General features: G+C 38.6%; 1 protein-coding gene and 2 pseudogenes across 3 annotated transcripts in view; 1 reads left to right on the forward strand and 2 right to left on the reverse strand.

The window, feature by feature from the left end:
• DMD (dystrophin) overlaps positions 1 to 26,937 on the reverse strand; it is a 2,781,977-nt gene that overhangs the window by 2,695,367 nt on the left and 59,673 nt on the right. The window lies entirely within an intron of this gene.
• Positions 10,191 to 11,022, reverse strand: LOC308510939 (gem-associated protein 2-like; annotated as a pseudogene). Its single transcript has one exon. The product of its transcript is annotated as a gem-associated protein 2-like (transcript).
• On the forward strand, positions 12,161 to 12,767 carry LOC308510940 (dual specificity protein phosphatase 18-like; annotated as a pseudogene). Its single transcript has one exon. The product of its transcript is annotated as a dual specificity protein phosphatase 18-like (transcript).

Consider the following 26,937-nt stretch of genomic DNA (forward strand, 5'->3'; position numbering starts at 1 on the left):
TAAGCCACTGCAGCTGCGAGGGCCGAGCCCCTTGCACAAATTTTGTGCATCGGGCCTCTAGTGTATAATATTAGAAAATTATTTAGCCATAGAAAGAAGGAAATATTGACATTTGCAACACCATGGATAAACCTTGAGGTCATTATGCTAAGTGAAATAAGTTGAAGAAAAGCAAATACCCTACAATCTCACTTATATGTGGAATCTAAAAACAAACAGAAATTCCCACCAAACTCATAGATACAGAGTACAGATTGGTGGTTACCAGAGGCTGGGGGACAGGGGTTGGGGGGTGAGTGAAATGGGTAAATGTGGTCAAAAGGTACAAGCTTCGCCAGCACCGGTTTGGCTCAGTGGATAGAGCGTCGGCTTGCGGACTGAGGGGTCCCGGGTTCGATTCCGGTCAAGGGCATGTACCTTGGTTGCGTGCACATCCCCAGTGGGGGGTGTGCAGGAGGCAGCTGATCGATGTTTCTCTCTCATCGATGTTTCTAACTCTCTATCCCTCTCCCTTCCTCTCTGTCAAAAATCAATAAAATATATTTGAAAAAAAAAAGGTACAAGCTTCCAGTTATAAGTTATGGGGATATAATATACAATATGATATCTATCGCTAATAATACTGTATTGTATATTTGAAAGTTTCTAAGAAAGTAGATCTTAAACATTCTCATTACCAGTAAAAATGGTGTAACTATGTGTGGTGATAGATGCTAATTAGAAGTATTGTGGTGATATTTCTCAATATATACAAATATCAAATCATTACATAGTACACTTAAAACTAATACAATGTTATATGTCAATTTAAACTCAAAAAATATTTTACGGATACAGTCATATCCCTGGCCAGTGATGCTCAGTTGGTTGGGTGGAGACCCACGCACTAAAATGTTGCCAGTTTCATTCTCTGTCAGGGCACATGCAGGAGGCAGCTCATCATTTTTGCTCTCACATTGATGTTTCTTTCTCTCTCTCCTCTCTCTCTTCCTCTCTCTCTAAAAATCAATAATAAAATAAGCCTGGCCAGTATTTCTCAGTGGTTGAGCATTAGCCCATGAACCAGGAGGTCATGGCTTGAATCAAGTCAGGGCACATGCCTGAGTTGGGGGCTCAATTCCCAGTAGGGAATGTACAGGAGGCAGCTGATCAATGTTTCTCTCTCAGCAATGCTTCTATTTCTCTATCCCTCTCCCTTTCTCTCTGTAAAATCAATAAAATATAATAGTAATAGTAATACAGTCTTAAAAACAAAGAAAAATACAGGCATAGAGGGACACTTAAGTTCTAGTCAATAACTTTCCAAAATTCTTATAGTAGTGTATGATCTAGGGCACGACTCCATATTTTCAGAATTGTAATATACATTCAGAACAGGTCTCTGAAGAGCAATAGCGACAAGAGGGAGTAAGTATGGTTTAGTGATGGAGCCCACAGCCACAGAGACTGTAACTGGATTACAGTTTTGTTTTAGAACTGTCCACCTAAATACTATTGAACAAGAACATTTGATTATATGTGTACATCTATTCACTTACTCAAAAACATAAATAAAGCCTACCAATAACCAGGTTTGCTTTTGACTACTTCTTCCCCAGGGCTCAAAATACCAAGGCCTTTGCTGATACTGATTTTATGGTACCCTCTCTACTTTATATCCTTCTGAAAATCTTGTTTTCTTGCCTAATCTAGAACAGGCTCACCATAGTGACATATCTCTAGGTTAGAAAAGGATCATTCTGAACCTCATCAGATTTCATGGAAGCACTCACCACCTCTCTGAAAGCAAAATAAATAAATCCTATCACATACATCCTGTTTACAAACTGACAAATCTGGGGAAATCTAATTTTATCACTACTGTGGTAGGCAGAATAATAAGATGACCCACAAAGAGTCACACCCTTGTATAATCTCTATCCCTTAATGTCAGGAAGAACCTATGACATGCTTCTATCCAGTAGAATATGGTAAGGATGGTGATATAATAATTCATTTGGTTATATTACACTATCTAAGACTCTTTTGCATCAGAGAAAAGGAAGAGAATATCTCCTAATGGCCTTGGAGAAGAAAGGTCTGAGGTTTTGAGAGGGCCATTTAGCAAGGAACTGTGAGGGCTTTTAAGAGTGGTGAGTGACTTCCAGTGAATAGCCTGTAAAACAAATGAGGGATTTCAGTCCTGCAACTGCAAGGAACTGAATTCTGCCAACAACCATGTAACTCTGAAAGATGCTGCTGAGTCCCAGATGGGAACACAGGCCAGTTGATACCTTAATTATATTTTTGTGAGACTCTGAGCAGAGGATTCAGCTAAAGTGAAACTGAACTATTGGCCCACAGACATAAAATACAATGAATTATTAGTATAACTAGAGGCCTGGTGTATGAAATTTATGTATGGGTAGGGCTCCTAGGCCTGGCCAGCGATCGGGGCCTATTGGGGCCTTCTGGCAGCCTGCCAGGGCCTTCCTTTGTTCAGCACTGCCTCCTGGTGGTAAGTGCATATCATAGTGAGCAATCAAACTCCTGGTCACCCAATCAAACCCCTGAGGGGACACTTTGCACATTAGCCATATATATATATATATATATATATATATATATATATATATATATATTCTTTACCTATAAACAAACCACTCAGATAATGCATAATAATAATTAAAAGATCAGGGAAACCACAGGAAAATAGATAATTAATTTTTCAGCTTACTGTGAAGCTCTTTAATTTTTCTGAAATACAATGGCCGAATGTGCCAAAAGTACCAACGGGAGATAATACACTTGATAAATAAATTTAAAGGAGTCATGAGTATTTTCACACAAGTTATCACCAGAGTGGAGATTACATTGCTTTTTTGGTCAGTGTATAAACCTTAATAAAATAGTTATTTCACTTAGTCCTAGAAAAAAATTGACATTCATGGACTAAAGAACACTTGCCTAACTCAATGACAGCTGTACATATAGGGAAACCACTGCATTTATCACCTTTGATATAGTACGTATTTGTTTATATATTTCCTCTCTTTTAGAATGTAAGCTATATGAGAATGGGAACTTTTACTCTGGCTTAATATTTTATGCACTAGAAAAATGAAAGTATCATAAAAACATAAGAGTACAGAATACAGAATTATCAAAATGTAGTACTACAGAGAAACAATCTGAGGCATGGAGAGATAAAGATAAACAGAATTAGGGTTCTATTCAGGACACAAATTTAGGTTTCTTCAGTCTCAATCAATTATAGTGTCCCTTATACTATACCAAAAACCTATAAAATGAAAAAACTAGTACACACAAAATGATTTATAACATGATGCCAAGGGCTTCATTAGACAATGTATAGAAGGCAAATATATAATGTTTATGATATGGAGCATAAAGAAAAAGAGGTTGCTTTGAATGTATGAGGCAAAGGTGAATACTTAAGATACATATAATTCCAAAAATATTTAACTTAGAATATAATTTCAGTGGAAATGTATAAAATGAAATAGTGCCATGTTCTGATAATGTTAATATGCAAAATAGCACACAAATTAGCTTGTTAAAATAAGAAGCTTCAGGAATATAAATGTTATGTATCAACACATAATAAATAAGTAGCAATATTGTGAATAGCTTATAACTATGAAAAATTCAGCAAAAAAGGAAACTCTTAAGAAATATTTTCTATGTTGTGACAACCTGTAAAAATCACTGAATTATTTTACTGATGAATATTTAGTGAGGAAATGTGCTAGTCCTCCTTATTCCAAAGAAATATCATCTTGTAAAGGATTAACGAATAAATAGATGATTGGAGGCAAGAGTAATGTTGGAGCTATTCCCAGGGTGGTATGAAAACCATGTAAGAGGCATCTAACCCAGACATAGAGGCAATGGCATTTGCCAAGGCTTCTTGGAAGGCATGAAAGTTGAACTAAATCTTTAAGGATAAGTAAGCATTATCTAAGGTGAAGCAAAACAGGCAAAAAGCAAGCCAGAGAATTAGAGAGAGTAGGCGGTCATGTATACTCATGGGAGCATGAAGTGAGATGGTCGTTTTCAAGGGATTTCAAGCAGCATTATATAGAGAGCATGCGATTTGAGGTGGATAATACTGAAACATGAGGCTGAAGCAGTGTTCTGGGGCCAGTGCAGATCATACACTATGCTAAGGCATTTGGATATTATCCACATGTCAAAAAGAGTTCTCAATAAAGACCTGAAATAAGGTAGGATTAAAAAAAAAAAAAAAAAAGGAGCCAAGTAGGACAGATCTAAGAAATACCAGAAAAAAAAATAAGCGAAAAGTCTTTAGTAAATTCCTTGGAGTTAAAATAGAGTAAGACAAAGAGATGACTCCTCGGAGTCTTGAATGGACATCAAGGTGAGTAGTGTTACTGTTTGATGAATTATAGAAAATATAAGAAGACAGGTTTAAGAAGGGACTGGGTTTATGAGTGCTGTTTATAAAGTGTAGGACTTTTGACGTTTGACATTATTCAATTAGAAACACTCAGAGAGATATCACAGTTCTATTGATGATGGGGCAAGAAAAGAATCAGAATAGATATATAGAATTGCAGACCATTGACATAGTATAGGATAACAACTATGTAGAGTGAGAAAGGTGATTAGAATAGAGACTTAAGAAATACCAGCGCTTAAAGGTGAGACAAAATAATTATAAAGTTAAGATATAAGTCAAAATAAAAACTGCCAAGGATATGGAGGAAAACCAAGGGAGAGTGGTTTTTAATGGGAGTTAAGAGATAAAACATTTTTGAATGAGAGTTGTATATAAAATATATGATTTTGCCACCCAGAATGCATCCTGGTCTCTTCTTATGGAAAAGAGCACATAATTTCTCTTTGGAAACTACTACCTCTTAGGCTCACACCTGATTTTTGCATGACGTTGCTATCTATCAACATATGTCTAGTTTCTGGGTATCTGCCTGATTTATTTGAGAAACCTAATCTTCCAGTCAGAGTTATTGGTTCATAAATGATCATGTGACATAGTCAAAGCCAATGCTAATATGAGTTTTTTTCTGAGAATTTTCCAACATAGGGTACTATTTGATTTTTGTAACTATAAGTGGAGACCACACTGTTTCTGGGAACCAACAGATGGAGTAAAAAAGGAGGGAAGCAGAACAGACACACTATGCTCTGCCTTGGTGCTGTTGCCTTTATTATATGGATCAATGAATTCCACTTTTGTTTAAGTCAATCTGAGTAGGGGTTTTTGTGTCACTTCAAAAAGAAGGGTTCTAAAGTATGCAATGGGTTATTCGAGAATGTCAATACAAACAAAAATAAGAAAAGATGATGATACAGACATATTTAGCAACAAAGACATTATTTGTAAACCTGGCCAAATATTTTTAAAATTATACTTGTGAATGAAAGAAAAGTGAATTGCATTAAGCCAACATATACTGTTCTGCCAAGAAAGCTAGGCAATGGGACAACTGGAGACCCAAGTTTTGTAAGGAAGAAGTAATAGGATTAAAAGTTTGCTACTGGCATAAAAATAGACATATAGCTCAATGGAACAAAACAGAAACCCACACCTCTATGGTAATTTATTATTTGACAAAGGAGACAAGAACATTAAATGGGGTAAAGACAGTCTATTCAATACATACTGTTGGAAAAATTGGACAGGTGGGTGCAAAAAATGAAACTAAACCACCTCTTTGCCCCATATACAAGAATAAACTCAAAATTTATTAAAGACTTTAATATTAGATTCAAAATAATAAAAATCCTAGAATAAAACATAGGCAGTAAAATTTTGGACTTTTCTTGGAGCAATATTTTTTTCTGATATACTAGAGGCCTGGTGCATAAAAATTCATGCACTGGAGGGGGGTGGGTCCCTCACCCAGGCCTGCCCCCTCTCACAGTCTGGGAGCCATCAGGGGCAGGAGGAAACCCAGCAATCAGGGGAAGGCAACACCCCCATCACACCTCTGCTGCTGCCACTGCCGGCAGCGCAAGCCTTGGCCAGCCCTGGTTACCTGAGCCTCAGGCCAGCTCTGGATGGCTAGGAAGCTGCCATCTAAGGCTTGCCTATGCCTGAGTCAGTGGGGGGTGCAGGAGGTCCTGAGGCCTCTGGAAGGGCTGAGGGGACACCGGCGGCAGGTGTTTGGAGCAGCCAGCCCCGTCCCTGCTGTGGGTGCCACCATCTTGTGACAGTGTGATGGTCAATTTGCATATTACCTTTTATTATATAGGATTGCCTTGGGCAAAGGAAACAAAAGAAAAAAATAAACAAATTGGATTACATCGAACTAAAATGTTTTTGCACAGCAAAAAAATCAACAGAATGAAAATATAATCTGCTGAATGGGAGATCGTATTTGCCAATGATACATCTGATAAGAAATTAATATCCATAATTTATAAAGAACTTACTTATACCACCTAACACCAAAAGAAATAAGCAATCCAATTAAAATTGGGCAAATTACCTGAACAGACACTTTTCCAAAGAGATGATACAGATAATGGTCCATAGACATATGAAATAATGGTCTATGTCAATAATCATAAGAGAAATACAAATTAAATCCATAATGAGATATCACCTCACACCTTTCAGAAGTGCTATCATCAATAACACTCCCTGTTTTTTCTAAACCTTGGTTTATAACTTACATTCAGTAATGAGGACTAGAGCTATTCCCAAGTTTGTGTTCCTCCTGGTGAGTTTCTGGAGTAGGTCTGAAAATATATCTGAATATGCAATACCTCTAGAGGTATATTCTGGGCTCAAATAGTTCCAATCCATCACTTCTTACCATTGATGCTTTTTTTTCAGGGTGCAGGGGGGAAGTGGGAGAATTTGTCCTCTAGGACATTTTTGCCTTGGTGTGGATGGGAAATGGGATGTCTGGGGACTCAGCTAACATGCTTTCTCCTTTTATTCATTCCCACTATAACCATATTCAAGAGCCAGATTGAATCTATGAGCAGTACTAGACTAATTCTATTCTTTTTCTCCCAAGTAGACTTTTAACAGAAAAGGGGAAATTTATAGTTAAGTATTCCATTTCTATCCAAGACATTTAGAATACACTCAAATTTTATAAAAGAAGTGAGTTATCTTGAAAGGAATGCTTTACCAGATAAAGTAGTTCTGAAATTCACTCTAATGTACTGCTCATAACTTAAGAAAAAAATGTTAAAGTAATTATCTTTACATAAATACATGAATTACCCCAAATTAAGGATACAGCTTATAACTCAATGCTAGAACTATCATAACTGGGACAGACATTAAGAGGCATCTGGTTTCCTGGCTCAGTGGTTGAGCATCAACCTATGAACCAGAGGGTCATGGTTTGATTCCCAGTCAGGGCACATGCCCGCACTGTAAACTCGATCCCCAGTGTGGGGTGTGCAGGAGGCAGCCAATCAATGTTTATCTCTCATCATTGATGTTTCTATTTCTCCCTTCCACTCTGAAATAAATAATTACAGAAGCACCTGGTGGCAGAAACCCCACCAACCTAAATATATCATTCTCAGTTTTTATGGTATTAGTGGGAAAACGTAGATCCAGATATATAAATTCTCTAAATCCAATCCAATTCTAACAAATTCTCATGCTCTTTAACAAATTGGCAACCTACTGTCTTTCTAAAGTCACTTGATGATTTTGACAATCTTTGGCAGACTCATGACTTCAAAATTCTACAGCCAATTTAGAACTTAAAAACTAACTTGCAGTCTGGTTGCTAATTAAGACAGATAAAAATTTACTTAGAAATTGTTTAGTATAATATGTACTTTTTTTATTTTCCCAGATATGCACCTATTATATAATTAATACACACCAGAAGAGCACAAGACTGTTGAAAAATTCAGTCTTTATAGCAAGTTATTAAAAGTAATTATCTCCAAAGCAATAATGTTTTAACTCTGAAGCTAGTAATTCAATTATGTGAATATTTAAACATTTTCACAGCTTAAGCAGTTTGTATTCATCAAAAAATATATTCAAAAACTTAGCGGAACATGTGGACTCATTCTGAGATACTGCTATAACAAAGTGTTGACTTAATTTGCCTAATTAAGTCAATATGATTAAATCTACAGATGTAATTAATAATTTACCATTACAGAAATTCTTAGTATTTTATTTTTTTCAAATAGCATGCTTTCTTTATATGTAAAGGAGAATAAGAAGTCAAAAATCACAAATATACAACCCCCAAAACATATTTTCTTTTATATACATCATTTTAGAGTGAAATATACATTATCCTATATAATAAAGCAGTAATATGTAAATTGACCATCACACCCTCATGCAAGATGGCCACCTCCATGCAAGCACAAGATGGCCGGTAGGGGAGGGCAGTTGGAAGCGACCAGGCCTGCAGGAGAGGGCAGTTGGGGCAACTGGGCCAGCAGTGGAGGGCAGTTGGGGGCAACTGGGCTGGCAGGAGAGGGCAGTTGGGGGTGACCAGGCCTGAAGGGGAGGGAGGGCAGTTGGGGGGACCAGGCCTTCAGGGGAGGGAAGATAGGGGTGACCAGGCTGGCAGGGGGGGGCATTTAGGGGCAACCAGGCCGGCATGGGGTTAGTTAAGGGCTACCAGGCAAGCAGGGGGGGCAGTGAGGGGCAACCAGGCCAGTAGGCAGAGGTGGTTAGGGGTGACTAGGCCAGCAGTGGGAGCAGTTAGGGGCAACCAGGCCGTGGGCAGGGGCAGGGAGTGGTGATCAAGCTGGCAGGGGGCCCAGTTAGGGGTGATCAGGCAGGCAGGCAGGTGAGCAGTTAGGAGCCAGTGGTCCAGGATTGTGAGAGGGATGTCTGACTGCTGGTTTAGGCCTGATCCCCCAAGGGGTCCAGGAATGGAGAGGGTGCAGGCTGGGCTGAGAGGACCTCCCCAACCCCATGCACAAATTTTGTGTACCGGGCCTCCAGTTAATTGATAAAAAAATATAATTTAAGCAATTATTTATTTTATTTTTGAGAGCTTTATTGAGATATAATTGATATACACAAAAAAACCTGTACATAACTAATGCATACAATTTGATGAGCTTGAAGATATGTACATACATGAAACCATCACAACAATCAAGTTAATAAACATATCCATCACCTTTACTTTTTAAAATTATGTCTGCTTTATTTGTAACTAGTGGCAGAATTATTGGTTTCCTGATCTATAGATATTCCCAATCCCCTTTTTTCCTTTTCCACCTCTACTAGAAACCTGGAAAGGTTTACAATTTCATTTCTTGAACTTTTTTGGAACTATAGGTGATCATCTTATATACTTGTGGCCAACAGATGAACACAAATCTGCTGTGGATTTCTGGAGAAAGTGTTGCATGTATGAGAAAGAATCAGATGTTAAAGGCTCTGCCACCTTCTCCCCTTTTCCAGTTCTTAAAATAGACACATATCCTTGAACTGCAGTGGTCATCTTGCTACCATGAGGGAAAGGCCAAAAGAATCAGAGACCTTGGTATCATGAAGTTATTGAACCAATGCCAGTAGACAGATCCTCCACACTTCTTGTTATGCGAGAAAAATAAACCCCTATTTGAAAAACCATTGCTACTAGGATCTTCTGCTACTTAAAGTAGAAAACATTTCTACCTGAAATATCAATTATATATGAATAGAAGATTTGACAGAAAAATTAAATCAGTCAACCTATTAGGGTACTTAAAATAATTTATTAACAAAAGTTTTGTGCAATGAAGCATTTAAATAAAAGTATTGAACTTAAATGGAAAATGCTTAATTTTGTTGCTAAGAACACACTTAATCTAGTTTTTTTTTAATTTAAGAACTTCTCTCTATTGTCTTTTGTTTTGTTCGAGAATCAAACAAGATTTTAGTAACCAGAATACACTTTCAATAAAGTTGTATGTATATTTTTGTAAATAAACAATGAAGCCCCACTAAGGATATTTGTAAAATTTCATCATACCATTTTGCACATGGTAATAGAAAACTGTTAATTAGAAATTAGTGAGATTACCCAAAGATACTTCATATGTTCAAATCCATACACTCTACATTCTGCATATCAACTTCAGTTGCACAAATTAAGTTGAAGACCCCTTACATAATTTTGAAAATATGATACAATCTGCAGTTTAATTGGCATTGTGCTTCATCAGACAGGCTGCCTTTATCACAAGTATATTCTATTCCTGAGAGATCAGCTATACCAAGATGGCTCATCAGCTAAATTACATTGGTCAAAATGCCTGCCAACGAAGCATATTAATAAATTCAAAGCAGGAATCCTCTCATCATCTTTGCTGCTCACTAAGAGCCTCACTTCAGAGTATCTTCTTGCAAGCTGCCAAATCAGTGAATGAGCCTCAGGTAATAAAGGCTTTTCAAGACAAGTCAATAAAGCATAAACATCTTCCCAATTCTGGAGTAATCTCTCTTCCTCCAAACCAGTTACTCAGATATTCCAATACATTGGTTACTGTTGACTGATTGATTCTGCTAATAATACGAAGCAAGGGAGGAAAACCAATTTGTACATGATCTATTCTAGGACTTTCATTTTAGCTGGTCCAACAGCCCCTCCAGAATATAACCTTTCACCCAGATAAAAATTTTTCCAGCTTTATTCATGTTCACATTTTGGCATGGTCACATTACTATCCAACTGTTGTCATTTCCAGGGACTTCTATGTTTGTTCACACGCTGTTTAACAGTTGAAAATTGTGCCACTTGTTGCTGTGGCCACTGAAGTATGGCCTAATAGCCTTCAGGAGTAGGTTGCCATCCTGAAAGAGAAATATTCACCCTTTGTTCTTCTCAACTTTCTTTGGTCAATTTCAGCTACCACAACATCTGCACATTGAGTGGCTTTGATGTGGATCTGCCTCAAGTATTCCTGACCCATCCTTGGGAATATAGAGGGATCAAAACCTTCTGTCAAGTCACAGGGCTCCACTGGCAACAGCCAAAGCATCAACTGCAGATTCTGCTGGTACTCACGCCATGGTTTACAATGTAGCCAGTCCCTCATCTAGGTAACCTATCCATCACCTTTAAAAGTTTTATCCTATTTAAAATATTACATATGTCTCCTTTTACCCCCATTGACCTCTCTCCAGCCATTCCCCCCCCATCACATGCCCTCACCCCTCCTAATGTCTGTATCCATTAGTTATGCTTATATGCATGCATTCAAGTCCTTTGGTTTATCTCTTACCACCCTCCCCACCTTCCCTCTGAAGTTTGACAGTCTGTCCAATGCTTCTCTGTCTCTGGACCTATTTTTGTTTAACAGTTTATGGTGTTCATTAGATTACACAAAGGAGTGAGATCATGTGATATTTATCTTTCTCTGACTGGCTTATTTCGCTTAGCATAATATTCTCCAGGCCCCTCCATACTGTATCAAAGGGTAGGAGATCCTTCCTTAATACTGCTGCATAGTATTTCATGGTGTAAATGTACCACAGCTTTTTTATCCATTTGTCTACTGATGGGCATTTAGGCTATTTCTAAATCTTAGCTAATACTTTATTTTATTTTATTTTTTAAGTTTTTTTTAATATATTTCTTTATTGATTTCAGAGAGGAAGGAAGAGGGAGAGGGAGATAGAAACATCAATGATAAGAGAGAATCATCGATTGGCTGCCTCCTGCATGTCCCCTAATGGGGATCGAGCCGCAACTCAGGCATGTGCCCTTGGCCAGAATCGAACATGGGACCCTTCAGTCCGCAGGCCGACGATCTATCCACTGAGCAAAACCGGCTAGGGCTATTACTTTAAACAATAAAGATTTTTTAAAAGATAATAGATCTGAAAAAGAAAAAAATAAGAATAGAACTGGGGTTTCTCTGAAGACCTGGATGGGAGGCCAAGTCCTTCCTGTGGCAAACTGTGTTGCCATGGAAACCACTAGGCTGGTGGTAGGGGACTGTGACTTCTGGGGCAGGGAGTGGTTTATCTGAAGGCTTGGCTGGGAGGCCACGCCCTTCACAAGGCTAACTGCCATTGCCATGGAAACCAGTGGTGTAGGCAGGGAGGGAATTGTGATGCTTGGGGACCAGAGGGATCATAACCAGTAACTTGTCCACCCGCCAGAGGCTTCCCAGCACTGCAGTGGGAGTGGTGCCCCGAAACCGGCCCAGAGACACTTAGCCTGCTGCCTCGATGTCAACACCACCACCATCACCACCACCACCACCACCACCACCACTACGACGTCTCTTGCCGGCCAAGGCCCTCCCACAGCCCTTGAGGTCCCGTGGGCTCTCCCAGCTGACCAGCACCCTCTACGTAGGTAATGCCGTGGCCACTAACAACAGGCACCTATTGTCTTCCAATCACATCACAGCAGTCATCAGTATGTCAGCGGAAATTTTCAACGTTTATTGAGGACATTCTATACCTGAAGATATCTGTGACTGACTACCCCAGCATGCGCATAGGCGATTTCTTCGATATTATCGCCGATTATATCCACAGTGTAGAGCTGGGCCAAGGCCGCACACTGGTGCACTGCCACCCTGGCGTCAGCTGCTCCGCCTCGGTGTGCATGGCCTTCTTGATGAAATATCATTCCCTGTCACTCCTAGAAGCTCACACTTGGACCAAAGTCTGCCGTCCCATCATACGCCCGAACATGGGCTTTTGGGAGCAGCTAATTCATTATGAATTCAAACTCTTTGCCAAAAACACCGTCCGGATGATTGACTCCCCCATGGGCAAGATCGCAGATGTATACCAGAAAGAGTTGCAGCTGACGTCATCCATGTGAGCCGTCCTGCCCAGCCTCTGACACCTGTTGTGGATCCCACACCATCACGGAAACATGACTGCTGAACTTTGGTCCTTACTGACAACCCAATGACTTTTAGAAGGGCAAGCAAAAAGGCGGGCTGCTGAAGTCTTTGGCTTTGTGACCCTTACCTTTAAAAATAAAATCCAGTCAATGAAAAAAAAAAAAAGTTTCATCCTGCCTATTTGTTTTGCTTTGTTTTTTCTTTTTATGGTAAGACTACTTAACATGAAATCTATTTTCAATAACTTTTTAGTATATAGTACGGTTAGCTATCGGCACCATGCTGTACAGATCTCTAAAACATAAACCTGAAACTTTATACCCATTGAACAGCAACATTCTTCCTTTCCCTACCCCCACCGCCTGGCAATCGCATTTTACTCTGCATTTCTATGATGCTCACTATTTTAGATTCTTTATAGAAACACAATCATTCAGTATTTATCTTCTATGACTTGTTTATTTCACTTAGCATGATGTCTGCCAGATTCATCCATTTGTCCCAAATGACAGGATTTTTTTATGTTCTAATGGTTGAAATATATATTATCTACCACATTTTTATTTTATTTTTTCAAACCACATTTTCTTTAACTATTACTCTCATGATGGGCATTTAGGATGTTTTCATGTCTGGGCTATTATAAATAATGCTTAAATGAACATGGGAGTACAAATATTGCTTTGAGGTCCTGATTTAAATTCTTTAGGATAGATACCCAAAAGTGGTATTGGTGCATCATGTCGTAGCTTTATTTTTTCATTATTTTGAGACACTTCCATGTTGTTTACTATAATAGCTGTACTATTTTACATTCCCACCAACAGTGCACAAAAGATCCAATTTCTCCACATCCACATCAGCCCTTCTTATCGTAAAAAAAATAATAGCCATTCTAACAGTTGTGAAGTGATACCTCATTGTGATTGGGGTCCACGTTTCCCTGATGATTGATTAGTGATGTTACGCATCTTTTCATATACCTGTTGGTCATCTGTACACCATCTATAGTGTTGGGGACCGTCATGCTGCTGGCAAAGTCTAAGCTGACCAGAGGACATGGCAAAGCCCTGGACTCTACCCTATGTCAATCCTGGAAGGTTTTAAGGTCAAAGCTCAGGAAAGGTTTAAGGCTTACTTAGAGTTTGCAGCAAAGTAGAACTAGACAAGGCTTGACCGAGGCATGACCTCGGTGGCTAAAAGTGCAGTTACTAAAACATAACCTGATTGTCATAGTAACTGTCAAACATAGATGGATCTAGACAAAGCTTGCCCAGTCTTGCCCAGCCTGTAACAATCTGCTACTTCCCTATAATGGGCCAAGTCCTAGCAGTGATCTATGAAGCATGACCAGCCACAGCTTAGATATAAAGCAGTGTGTGGAAAGAACAAAGTTGCTGGTACTGGTGCTGGTGCTGGTGCCTTGTGCCAGTCCTCCCAACCTCGTCTCTTGGTCTTTCATCCCACTCCGCCTCTACCCGTCGGACCCTCTCCAAGGTGCGGGTCACCGCACTATAGTACTGGGATTCAATGCTAGCTCCATCAAAAACCCAGTGGCATTTTTATAAAACTAGAAAAAAATCCTAAAATTTATATGAAACAACTATTGAGAAAAAAAGAATAAAATCATGTCATTTCCCAATTTTTTCATTTTGAATTATTTTTATTTTATTATTATTTTTATTTAATTTATTGGGATAACATTGGTTTGCAAAACCGGTTGTACACAGGTTTCAAGTGTACAACTCAATAAAATATCATCTGCACACAGCATTGTGTGTCCATTGCCCCAAGCAAAGTCATATATTACAAAGCTATAGTAATCAAAACAGTATGGTACTGGAATTAGGACAGACACATAGACCAATAAAACAGTTTACAGAGCCCAGAAATAAACCCATGCATATATGGTCAAATGACCTTCAACAAAAGTGCCAAGAGTAAACAATGGGGAAGAAATAGTTTCTTCAACTAATGGGCCTGGGGAAACTGGATATCCACATACAAAAGAATGAAATTGGATCCATATCTTACACCATACACAAAAATCAATTCAAAATGGATGGAAGAGTTAATTGTAAGACCTGAAACTGTAAAACTCTTGGAAGAAAAAATAGGGAAAAGCTTCTTAACATTTGTCTTAGCGATGATTTTTAGATATAACAATAAAAGGATAGGTAACAAAAGCAAAAAAAGACAACTGGGACTACATGAAACTAAAAAGCTTCTGCACAGCAATGGAAATAATGCACAGAATTTAAAAGCAACCTACAGAATAGGAGAAATTCTTTTCAAACCATCTATCTGACAAAAAGCAAAAGAAAACCAAACACCCCCCCACACACACACACCAAATAACCAAATTAAATGACAGATAAAGGACTTCAATAGATATTTATTTAAAACTTTTGTTTTTAAAAATCGGGACTGTTATATTGTTTATAAAAAACTGCATTCACCCCTGCCAAAGAGATGCATCATTTTGATGCTCCTTGGAGAGAAAAAAATATCCCTGAAAACTAGAAAAACAGTATTATGTGTAAAACATTTTTTAAAATTTATCAAGCTATATTTACTCTTTACACAATATTCACTGTAGCATCAGAACACATATATGAATATTGTCTCAACATTTCTCTTCAAATTTTAAGTTTTCTTAAAGCAAGTCATACATTTAATACATGATTATATTTAGATCTTATAGTTGTTATAGTATTAACTACTGTTATAACAATGGGGGTTGTCATATTAGTGAAATTCCCTTGAAAATGGTTCATTTTTTGATTCATAAACTTACAAACCAAAGACTTGGCACAAAATGCAGTTTTGTTTCACACCTGAGGCCTCTTAAACCTGTTTTTGATGCAGCATCACTCACAGAATTGATGGATTCATCATTTAGGAAACATAAACCTGGTTTCTTAAATTATCTATTAACACCCTCACTTATAGTGTTTGGTACAAGTGTAACAAAAACCATTAGGGTCCTAAGTTATGACAAACTCGCCTGTGGGTTTGGTATAGTTTGGTATAGCTCTTCCTAATTCTCTCCACCATCCACCTCCACCACAAACTGTCATCCAGGTAGGATAGATAATTCTACTGAGCCTCTCCAGTTTAGTCCTGCTAAAATAATCCATGGAGAACATTATTTTAAAAGACCTAATCATAAAGTTAAAAAAACCAGAATGCTACTTTTGTACATTTTTTAGTCATTTAAACCAATTTAGGCCATGTAATTATTACCATAGGCTCAGATGTTAGACACACTGTAATATTTTTGTGAGGTATCCTATTAAAGGAATAAAAAAAAATAAAACTTGTTGAAGTATTAACTAGAAATATTTCATAGGAAATTATATAATCACCATAGTTTTATCTGTGTAATATATCCAACACCAAGATGAATGGGTACAGCATTTTATAATAATTAACTGTGTAGACTCTGAACACAGACCATCTGGGTTGATAGTCATGATTCACCACGTTTAAACAGTATGCCCTTGGGAAAATCAACTGCCACTATTTGACTCCGTTTCTTTGAGGAAAGAACACAGACTATCTTGAGTATTAAAAAATTAAAACATACAAAATATTTAAAATCATGCCAGACTGGTAGTAAATAATCTGGTTAATTATGATTAATTCATTAATGAGTCAAGTTATGATATTTTGTAGCTTAAAACATAATCATGAACATGTGTATTGTATTAATGTATAATACATGAATGAAGTATTATATATAATGTGTTAATGGGTCCTTTGAAGGCCCATGGTTAAATTTAAAAATCTGCATATAAATAATTCATATTTGCAAAAAGAAATCCTAATGTATTATAAGATATATATCTAATTGGTTAGTCATCTTAAAAATCCAATCCAACCCTAACTGGTTTGGCTCAGTGGATAGAGTGTCAGCCTGCGGACTGAAGGGATCCAGGTTTGATTCCGGTCAAGGGCATGTACCTTGGTTGCGGGCACATCCCCAGTAGGGAGTTGCAGGAGGCAGCTTATTGATGTTTCTCTCTCATCGATGTTTCTAACTCTCTATCCCTCTCCCTTCCTCTCTGTAAAAAAAAATCAATAAAATACACTGGAAAAAAGAATCCAATCCATCACCACCAATGAGGAACACATTTATAAATTTATAAATCCATAGTAAGAGAGATATAACTCCTCAAATTTCTATTTTTCTTCATTTATAGCTGACTAAACTATTAAAAGGATTAGCAGACAACTAATCAAAAAGCATTTAAACTGAAAGCCTCAATCAAAACATGAAAACAGGGACACCAATCCAATGTCTTAAAACACTTCTTCTCCTGCATCTACTGAATACCGTTTCTAATTAAGAAGCCAGAAGCATTTCAAGAATCTGATTGCCCTTGCATATGAGAAACATTTATCTCTGGGTAAATTGTAGACTGTTACTATTGTGACTTCATGGGATAAAATGAAAAGCAAACACAATTCGTCAAAATACTCAAATGGGGCTAGTGTTCATCACAAATTCCATTTTCCCATTAAAATAACTTGAGGAATAAAATAAAAACTTAAAACTAAATCTTTTGTATAAGATGTCAATGAATTTTCTACCTCATCTGACTTATGAAAATGTATTTCATATTCCATAAATTTTAACATAACAAGTACTAAGTCTTCAATCTTAGCAAGGTTAAACAGTGTAAGGGCAGATAAATTAGCATAATTCCCCAAAAGGTGAGAGATAAGAGTCATATAAACAATATGATATTAATCAAATAAAATTTAAAAATACAAACCAGGTTTTAATGTTCATATTTAAGGAAGCCAATATGAATTCCATTAAAATAGGAACAGCCAGAAAAATTGTAACTGTGTGGTAATAGAAGTTAACTAGACTTATTGTGTTTATTATATACAAATATCAAATTATTATATTGTATACCTAAAACTAATATATGTCAATTATATATTAATTATAAAATCAATAAATGAGAGAATACAATAAACAAAAATTCAGTAAGATATGTGATTGAGAATATATAGACAAAATATGATGTAGCCAGATAGAAATGGATTCAAATCAAGCTATGTAAACTTGGGGAACTTATGCAAACTTGCTGAGTTCCAGTTTGAACACTTGTTAAGGGGGAAATAATAAAGCAACCATAATATTGGCATAAAATTGCATGATATATAGATGAAACAACTAGCACAATGTACAAATGGATAGTTATTGAATGAAAATATAGTCTCAACTTAGCAAATAGAAAGTAAATATAATCCAGTCCCAAAAACCTGTAAAAATGTAGAACAGAGGTAAGAGTGTATAGAACACAAGTAATAAGGTTTGGTTTTGGCCTCAGTAATCAGTCTAATATTTCTAATTGTGTTGCCATGGTTGTTGGAGGCAAAATGTCTACTTCAAGGTCATTTATGAATTCCCTGCTCTGGCAAGTAATCAATGATAATACAGTCAAGTAGGTTAATATCATCTCTATTAAACATAACTATATCACTAACATGAACGAGCATGACATTCTATGTATACATAATATCTGTATATATACTTTCAATTATAAGTAAGCATTCCAGATGAAACACTATAAATATTTCCTTGTCAGCTGAAGTATAAATGTAGAAGAATAGTACAAATACTTTAATTGTAAAATATAATGCCACAATAATTAATGATAGTTATGAAGTTGTTGATGTACAAAATGAATTCTTAGTAATGTTGAAATAGTTAAACAAATAGGGAAGTAGATTGTGAGGCAATATACATATTAAAAGATTGTATGCCCTGGCTGGTTTGGCTCAGTGGATGGAGCGTTGGCCTGCAGACTGAAGGGGCCCAGGTTCAATTCCAGTCAAGGGCACATGCCCAAATTGTAGGCTCGACCCCCCAGTGGGGGTGTGTGCAGGAGGCAGCCGATCAATTATTCTCTCTCATCATTGATTCTATCTTTCCCTCTCCCTTCCTCTCTGAAAGAAATAAAAATATATTTTTTTAAAAAGGAGATTGTATTACCTAGATAACTTTTGGTAGCTGGAAAATATTTATAAATATATATATATATATATATATATATATATATATATATATATATATATATATAAATGCCTAAACAATCATTGCAATCAGTCAACTGAACAACTGCTCAACTGGTTGCTATGACACACACTGACCACCAGGGGACAGATGCTCAACACAGGAGCTGCCCCCTGGTGGTCAGTGCGCTCCCAAAGCCAACCTCCTGCAGTCCCTCCCCCTCGGCCAGCTGGCCCTTATGGGCCCCGATCAGGAATGGGAGAGATGGCCCTAATCACTGGCCAGGTCGAGGGACCCCACCCGTGCATGAATTTGTGCACTGGGCCTATAGATTTTAATATAAGGAAGAGGGGATTAGATTATAACTCTAATTTTTAATTTTTTTTGTACACTTGTTTTTTGTTCTAATATTTATAATATCAGAATATAAATTTTAAAAATTGAATTTAATCTTTAGTTATTTTACTGTTTTTAAGCCATGGTTTGTAATAAAAATTCCTACTTAAGAATTATTTATATCTTTTTGAAGATAATTAGAATCAGACTGTCAACTTCACCACCTCAAATCAGAGGAGAAATATCTCCAAAACCATGTGCAATGTCATTAACAATTGCCCTTGAGTAGGCAACCAAATGATATATCTCTCTCACATTGATGTTTCTCTTTTTCCCTTCCTCTCTCTCTAGAAAAGCAATGGAAATAATATCCTTAGGTGAGGATTAACAAAAAAATGTGCCTTTTATCCAAACATAATAAATAATACAAAGAATATGAAGAGGTATATGTTGTAGAGAAATTGAGTTGCCCCTAAATACCTTCCTCCTCCATTTCCAGGTTTGAAAGTAAACAGTTTGGGGAATAATGCTAATTTATGTGCCCATTGTACTATTTAACCTTGTCAATATGAGTTACAGTGACTGTAGGAGCAAAGTAGGAGCTGACAATCCTGAATACTATAATACCAAACTCAAAATTCCCTTCTAAAATGTTGAATGTACATAAAAAGCACACTCTGAGCTGTAGATGTGTGGATTTAACTTTGACTTTTATTTCAATGACCTATTGATTTCAAGACTCAACATTCAATAAAATGTGTATAAGTTACATCTCTAAGAGGGACTTCAATATTCATTTATGTATTAATGGAAACCTCATTCTGCTAAGATGAGAGCATGTGATGAATTCTTTTCTATTTTACTACAATTCCAACTCAGAAGCTAAGGGAATCAATAGGGAAAATGTATACTTTCAATTTTGTGTTTGAAAACAACAAAGCTTATGGACAGCATGAAAGCTAAGCTATGGAAAGCTTGTAAATTTTCATGTGTTAAGAAGAAAAAATGAAATGTTATAAGCAGATACATACTATAAATACGAGGAAAGCACATTGAAGATAAAATCAAGTAAAAAATGAAAGCATGGATAGGCAGTGTAGTATCATGATAGCAGCTCTTAAACACACACACCTCTTCAAAAGTTCATTTTTAGCATTTAAGTAATTATTTAGGCATATTTAGGTAAGACCCCTAGAGGAAAAAAAATAAACATCTGTAGAAAACATTAAGATATGCTTACATTTTAAAGCTAAACTTTAAGAGACACCAAAATGGAAGTGGGGAGAAATTTCCTAAAATAAATGCAAATAAGATTACAGTAGACCCAGGCAGGAGCTTTTGCTTATTGAATTGGGTGAAAAAAGCATGAGTCTGGTCCCTCCAGCACAGGCATGGGTGTGAGGCTCCCTAATGCCGCCCAGTGACTGGTACCAGGGACTGGATAAGGGACCACCATACCTTTGTCACCTAGAGCTCCCACCCTGTCCACAGAGTCCAATGGCAGTGGGTGCACTGAGGCACTCGGCTGAGGTTTGCTCTATCTTTGAGGACATAGCTATTTGATGAGGCTAAGAGATACCTGTATTTGGGTGTGATGCTAAAAAACTTTACAAATATCCTTGCTGGGCTCTGATACCATCTACTGTGGTGAATGTGATGTCTCAGGTTGACTCTTCAGGTATTGTTGGTACATGATTTAAACATACACTTTGCAGAAATGAGGACAGCTGGACATGTACCCAAGGACTTCCTATTCAGATGTGATGCAAGAGACCTATAGGATCCTGGTCTCCTTGGTCAAGTGCTTACCTATCAACCATGCAAGAGACCTGCTGCCCACATGATTCTGTCCTCTCTATCCAGACTGGCTGGATACGAACATGTCTTCCCTGCAGCTCTGACCATCTTCTGGGCTCACATCATCCTTTCCATTCTCCTTGTATCTGCACCAGGAATCTTTGAACACAAACCCTTACTTCAGTGCTCCTCACACTCAGGCTACAACTGAGATCCTTATTCTAGATTCCCTGAGACAGAGCCCTTTGGCCAAACTGGGTTGGGTCAATGTCTCCACAGCTCAGTTAGCAGAATCCTGGGTAATGGGATTTTCTAAGAGAAGAGGGTGGGTCAGGAATATCCCTGAAGAGACATTTGTCATCAGTGCTCTCCAGGTATCTTCCTAAACAACACAATTCATTTAAAAGTCATCAGGTGGACCCTAACCAGTTTGGTTCAGTGGATAGAGCATCGGCCTGTGGACTGAAGGGTCCCAGGTTCGATTCCGGTCAAGGGCATGTACCTTGGTTGCAGACACATACCCAGTAGGGGGTATGAAGGAGGCAGCTGATCAATGTTTCTCTCTCATCAATATTTCTAACTCTCTATCCCTCTCCCTTCCTCTCTGTAAAAAATAATATATATATATATATATATATATATATATATATATATATATATAATCTCCTATCTAATAATAGACAAACATGGTAATTAACCATACCTCCAACACGCTTCCCATTAGCTAATCAGGGCAATATGCAAATTAACTGCCAACCAAGATGGCGACTGGCAGCCAGGCAGCTGAAACGAACAGGAGGCTTGCTTGCTCCAGTGAAGGAGGAAGCCAAGGTTCCCCGCCTGCCGTTGCTGGCCTCTGAGCTGCACTCTAAGCAACTATGTTGCAATTAGAGAAGCTAAAAAACCCCATGCTTTCAGCCAGCCAGCTGAGCTGGAGTTGCAACAGTGTTTCAATTATAGAACCCAAACAAACCAAGATCCCTGCTTTCAGCAGCCGAGGTCTCAGAGCTGGCGCCGAGCCACAAAGCTAAAGCTGGCTCTCAGTTCCAGTGACAGCCATAGAAGGTAAATAAATCCCAGAATAAAAAAGGAAAAAAGAAAAAAAGGAGAGGTTGGGAGCTTCAGTCACCCGCCAGCCTGAAAATGGCCCTCAGCCCCTCACCCACACTGGCCAGGCACCCCAGTGGGGATCCCCACCCTGAAGGGTGTGTGACCAGCTGCAAACAGCCATCATCCCCTCATCCAGGCTGGCCAGGCACCAAAGCGGGACCCCCACCCTGATCCAGGACACCCTTCATGCAAAACCAGCCGGCCCCCACCCATGCACCAGGCCTCTATTCTATATAGTAAAAGGGTAATATGCCTCCCAGCACTGGGATCAGCGGAGCCGCGAGGCCTCCTGGCCCCTGGAGCAGCGTGACAGGGGACAGCGCCCAAAACCCCTGATCGCGCTGCAGCTCTGTGAGCGACAGGGCCCGGGGCCACAACCTCCCTATCCACCCTGCTCTGTTTGTGACAGGGGAAGGCACCCCAACTCCCCGATTGGCCCTGTTCTGTGTGTGACAGGGTGCGGCGCCCCAACCCCCCCATGGGTCCTAATCTGTGTGTGACGGGGTGGAGACACAACCTCCCCTTTGGCCCTGCCTTGAGTGTGACAGGGGGAGAGTGCCCCAACCCCCTGATGGGCCCTGCTCTGTGTGTGACAGGGGGCGGTGCCTCAACCCCCTGAAGGACCCTGCTCTGTGCGCGACAGGGGGTGGTGCTGCAACCTCCCCATTGACCCTGCCTGAGTGTGATGGGTGCGGCGCCCCAACCCCCCAATCGGCCCTACCCTGAGCATGACTGGGGGTGGCATTGCAACCTCCAGATCCGCCCTGCTCTGTGCATGACAGGGGGCGGTGCCCCAACTCCCCAATTGGCCCTGCTCTGAGCCCGACCAGGGGCTGCACCTAGGGATTGGGCCTGCCCTCTGCCACCCGGGAGCGGGCCTAAGCCAGCAGGTCGTTATCTCCCGAGGGGTCCCAGACTGTGAGAGGGCACAAGTGGGGCTGAGGGACACCCCCCCGCCAGTGCACAAATTTGTGTGCTCTGGGCTTCTAGTATATATATAAAGGCATTAGGTGGCATGCATGGACCCCGTCCAAAAACTCACCCCTTCCCTATTTTTGTTCCTGCCTCACTGCTGTCAAGAGAATGTCTTTGGCTAGTGCTGAATGTCGAAAGCCCTTCTAAGTGTTACAGATTTTCCATTTCAACAGAGGGGGCAGCCCCTGAGCAGGCCTGTGAGCTCTCTAGGACTTTAGAGCATTATTTTTATGCCATTATATTTTCATGGTAACTTATTATTTGTGTCAAGTAAAACTGGTTTTTCCCAGCTAGAGAACTGATAGAAATACACTTTTGAGGATACAATTGATATAACAAATACTAAATGTAGGCCATTTTAAAGAGAATAATAACCATGGTAAGAGCTAAGCACAGATCATCGGGTCAGTTGCAGGCACAGTTTAAACTGCACTCATTGGATTCTAATCATCTCCATCCTTTAGCTTTGAGAATCTTTACATGTCTGTTTATCTTGCTATTTGTATTTTATAATATTTTATTGCCATGTTTTTGGAAGTGTGTCTTCTTTCACTAAATCCATCAGGAAGTCTTAACGCCCACCTTCATCAAAAACATGTTAGTAAAATACTCCTCCAGATTCCATTTTTAGCTCATGTTACGAAAAGGTCAATTATGCATATCCAACAATTGCTATAAGGACACTAAGGTTCACTAAAAAAGAATGAATAAAACACACTGTTTTCATGCTGTTCACTTCATGGGGAGCAAGGCTCTTAGAGTGAACTTCAGGAGGCACAGTGTGTTCATGCAGTGATGAGAGGAAGAGTACACCAGGCAGGCCAAGAGGAAACATGGAGGGGCGGTATTAGGCAGCTCTAAAGCAAGTGGATGCAGTGGTACTATGCCTTTTAGTTCCGTAGAATATATCCCACGTGCCTCACTTTCTATATTTGTGTTCCAACTGTAGAAAATAATTGTTTTTCTCTAAGACATTTCTTTCTGAATATTCTGGGATAGGGTCTGTTTTCTCTAAGAACATGACATAGACCTAGGGATAGTGGTTACGTGTGAAATTTACATTTGGTACCAACATGGTTACAATGTTTGCATCCATGAAGGTGTGGAAAGTGGCTATCTGAAACTGAGATAAATGTTTTGGATTCAATGATCAAATGTCCTCACTGGGAAATAATGATCATGTCACCTGTAAATGCAGTGACAAGTGTTTGCATGGGGGCTGGAGATTATTTCTGGAAAATGTTACGGAATGAGCAAACTACAGAAAGGCATTAATGTTTATTAATAAAGTCATACAATTAGTAGTACTTACTGGTAAATAGTGAGGAGACAAAAGGTTCTGTGAAACCTGAGAACTGGTAAGTCTTAACAGATGGTAAATAAAGGACACTGATGATAAATAAAGGAAACTAAGTTCTAAGATAGGGGTCCTCAAACTTTTTAAACAGGGGGTCAGTTCACTGTCCCTCAGACCGTTGGAGGGCCGGACTATAGTTTAAAAAAAAAAACAACTATGAACAAATTCCTATGCACACTGCACATATCTTATTTTGAAGTAAAAAAAACAAAACGGGAACAAATGCAATATTTGTATTTTTATGTGGCCCGTGGGCCGTAGTTTGAGGACCCCTGTTCTAAGAGATGAACGAATTACCTTGAGCCGTTGGCTATGCTGGAAACTTAGCTACAAGGAAATTCTCGTTTCTACAAAGTGTGAGCCATTTTCATTCATGAGAACGCTAAGGAAAAAATGGTGAGGTGAGAAAGACATAGTAAGGTGTGAGCAGAAAAAATTTAGAAGAGTGGAAGGAATGCCATGGCACCATGCTTGATTGATTCAACAATCATTTACTAATTATCTCATCTGCTTCAGAAACTCACCTAGGTCTGTGTTATAATCAGTGAATAAAGAAATGTGTTCTGAGGCAAGTTTGTTCAAAGTCTTTACTGAAGGCATAGTCAAGAAATCACAAAAAAATTTATACTATAGTAAATTATAAGGTAGCAGGTGTTGTGGAAATATAAAAACAGCAGCATATAGGAATGATAACTATATGGATCCTGAGAATTTTAAGAGCACACAGTTAAAGGAAGGTAGAAAGCAATTTGGACACATTGGAAAGTTGATCCTTGGACAAGAAAATGTCAGTAATACAAATGCCCCCATGCCAGGAGCTTGCCTGGTGGCCAGACCACTCCTATGACTATTGTGCCAGTTGCAGGGTACTGGAGATAGTTTGTATTTTGATTTAGACATGATTTTTAAAAATAATTTCTGTTAAGTTTTAGATTTTTTAACTCTTTTTTAAAATTTATTTTTTATTGATTTCAGAGGAGGAGAGAAGGAGAAACATCAATGATGAGAGAGAATTATTGATCGGCTACCTCCTACACACCCCTTACTGGGGATCAAGCCCACAGCTCTTGACCATAATTGAACCCCCAGGACCCTTCAGTCTGCAGGCTGACGTTCTATCCACCGAACCAAACCAGCTAGGGAGATTTTTATTAACTTTCTTGTTAAATGTGTTAGTTTTAATGTGTGTGTGTGTGTGTGTGTTTAATTTTGGTTGATTTTTCAGTATATTAGCTTTAACTTTTAAGTAGGAGAAAGGTTTACAGGATTACTATTAGTTTTTAATTTTTACTGCATGTATGTAAATCCATGATTTCTTGTTGATAATGAAATCTCAAAGTCTGGTATGACTTTTCAAAGAAGAAAATAAATTAATACACCAGGAAAGAATGTAAGAAAGCCACTGGCTGCAACCACACACTAGTTCGGGACCAGAACGTTTGTACTGGGAGACAGTGTTTCATGTGCTGTGAATGTGGGCAGTATTTTACCAGAATCTATGGCCTCCATTATCATCAGAGATTTCACACAAGAGAAAAGCCTTATGAGTGCAATGAATGTGGGAAATCTTTTACCACTAGCACTGCCCTGCATTATTGTCAGAGAGTTTACACTGTTTAAAGCTTTAAGCGAATAGTGAATGTGGGAAATCATTTAGCCATAAATCTGTGCCCTCTTGACATTGGAGAGCTCACACTGTGTAAATGCTTAGATTTTAGGGAATGTGCTATTGTCTTGTTCACTGTAATGACAATAAAATAAACTCTGAGGAGCCATCTATCTGATTGGAATTTATGACCCTGCCAGTTTCTATGGCTGAAGGCATTTTGCCTCTACTTCACGGTGTACCAGCCACTAACCCAGTGTGCTCAGGGAAGGTTACCTCCATTCCCCACTGTACCCTTTTTTTTGAATTCTGTAGTTCCTCAGCAATATTCTTCTCAAGGCTGATAGTGTAGAGGCAGGAGCACAAAGATGTGAAAGTGTGGATCTATAGTCCTAGGTTGCTGCTCTTGTGATCCAGTCAGTATTCCTATTGAACTGGGTTGCAATGTCCTTCATTGCTCACCAATATTGGCTTCTACTGAGCCAAGACTGACCCCCAGATGGCATGAGGAGGGCAATGGTGGGTTCAATATAGTATTTTCTTAAAAGATCAGGATGCACGAATTTTGTTAAAACCATTTGTAGAACCATTTTCACAGCTTTATAAAACTATAGTTCATATAGAAATAAGCTGCTTATACATACAGTATAACATTTGATAAGTTTTAACATAGGTATGAACCCACGAAATCATGATCACAGTAATAATAATGACCATATCTGTTACTGTTTGTTTACATATTTTATCATTTTTTTTCTCTCTGCCCTTCTATCGCTCCAGATAACCACTGATTTACTTTCCCTTAAAATTGACACCTTTTCATTTTCTAGAATTTATATGGTTGCAGTTATGAAATGCATATTTCATTACTCCTTTGAGATTCCTCCATGCTATTATCTGACTAGTTCATCCCCCCATTTTTTTGGTGAG

This window comes from Myotis nattereri, assembly GCF_964212035.1.
Source record: "Myotis nattereri genome assembly, chromosome: X".
Classification (NCBI taxonomy): domain Eukaryota; kingdom Metazoa; phylum Chordata; class Mammalia; order Chiroptera; family Vespertilionidae; genus Myotis; species Myotis nattereri.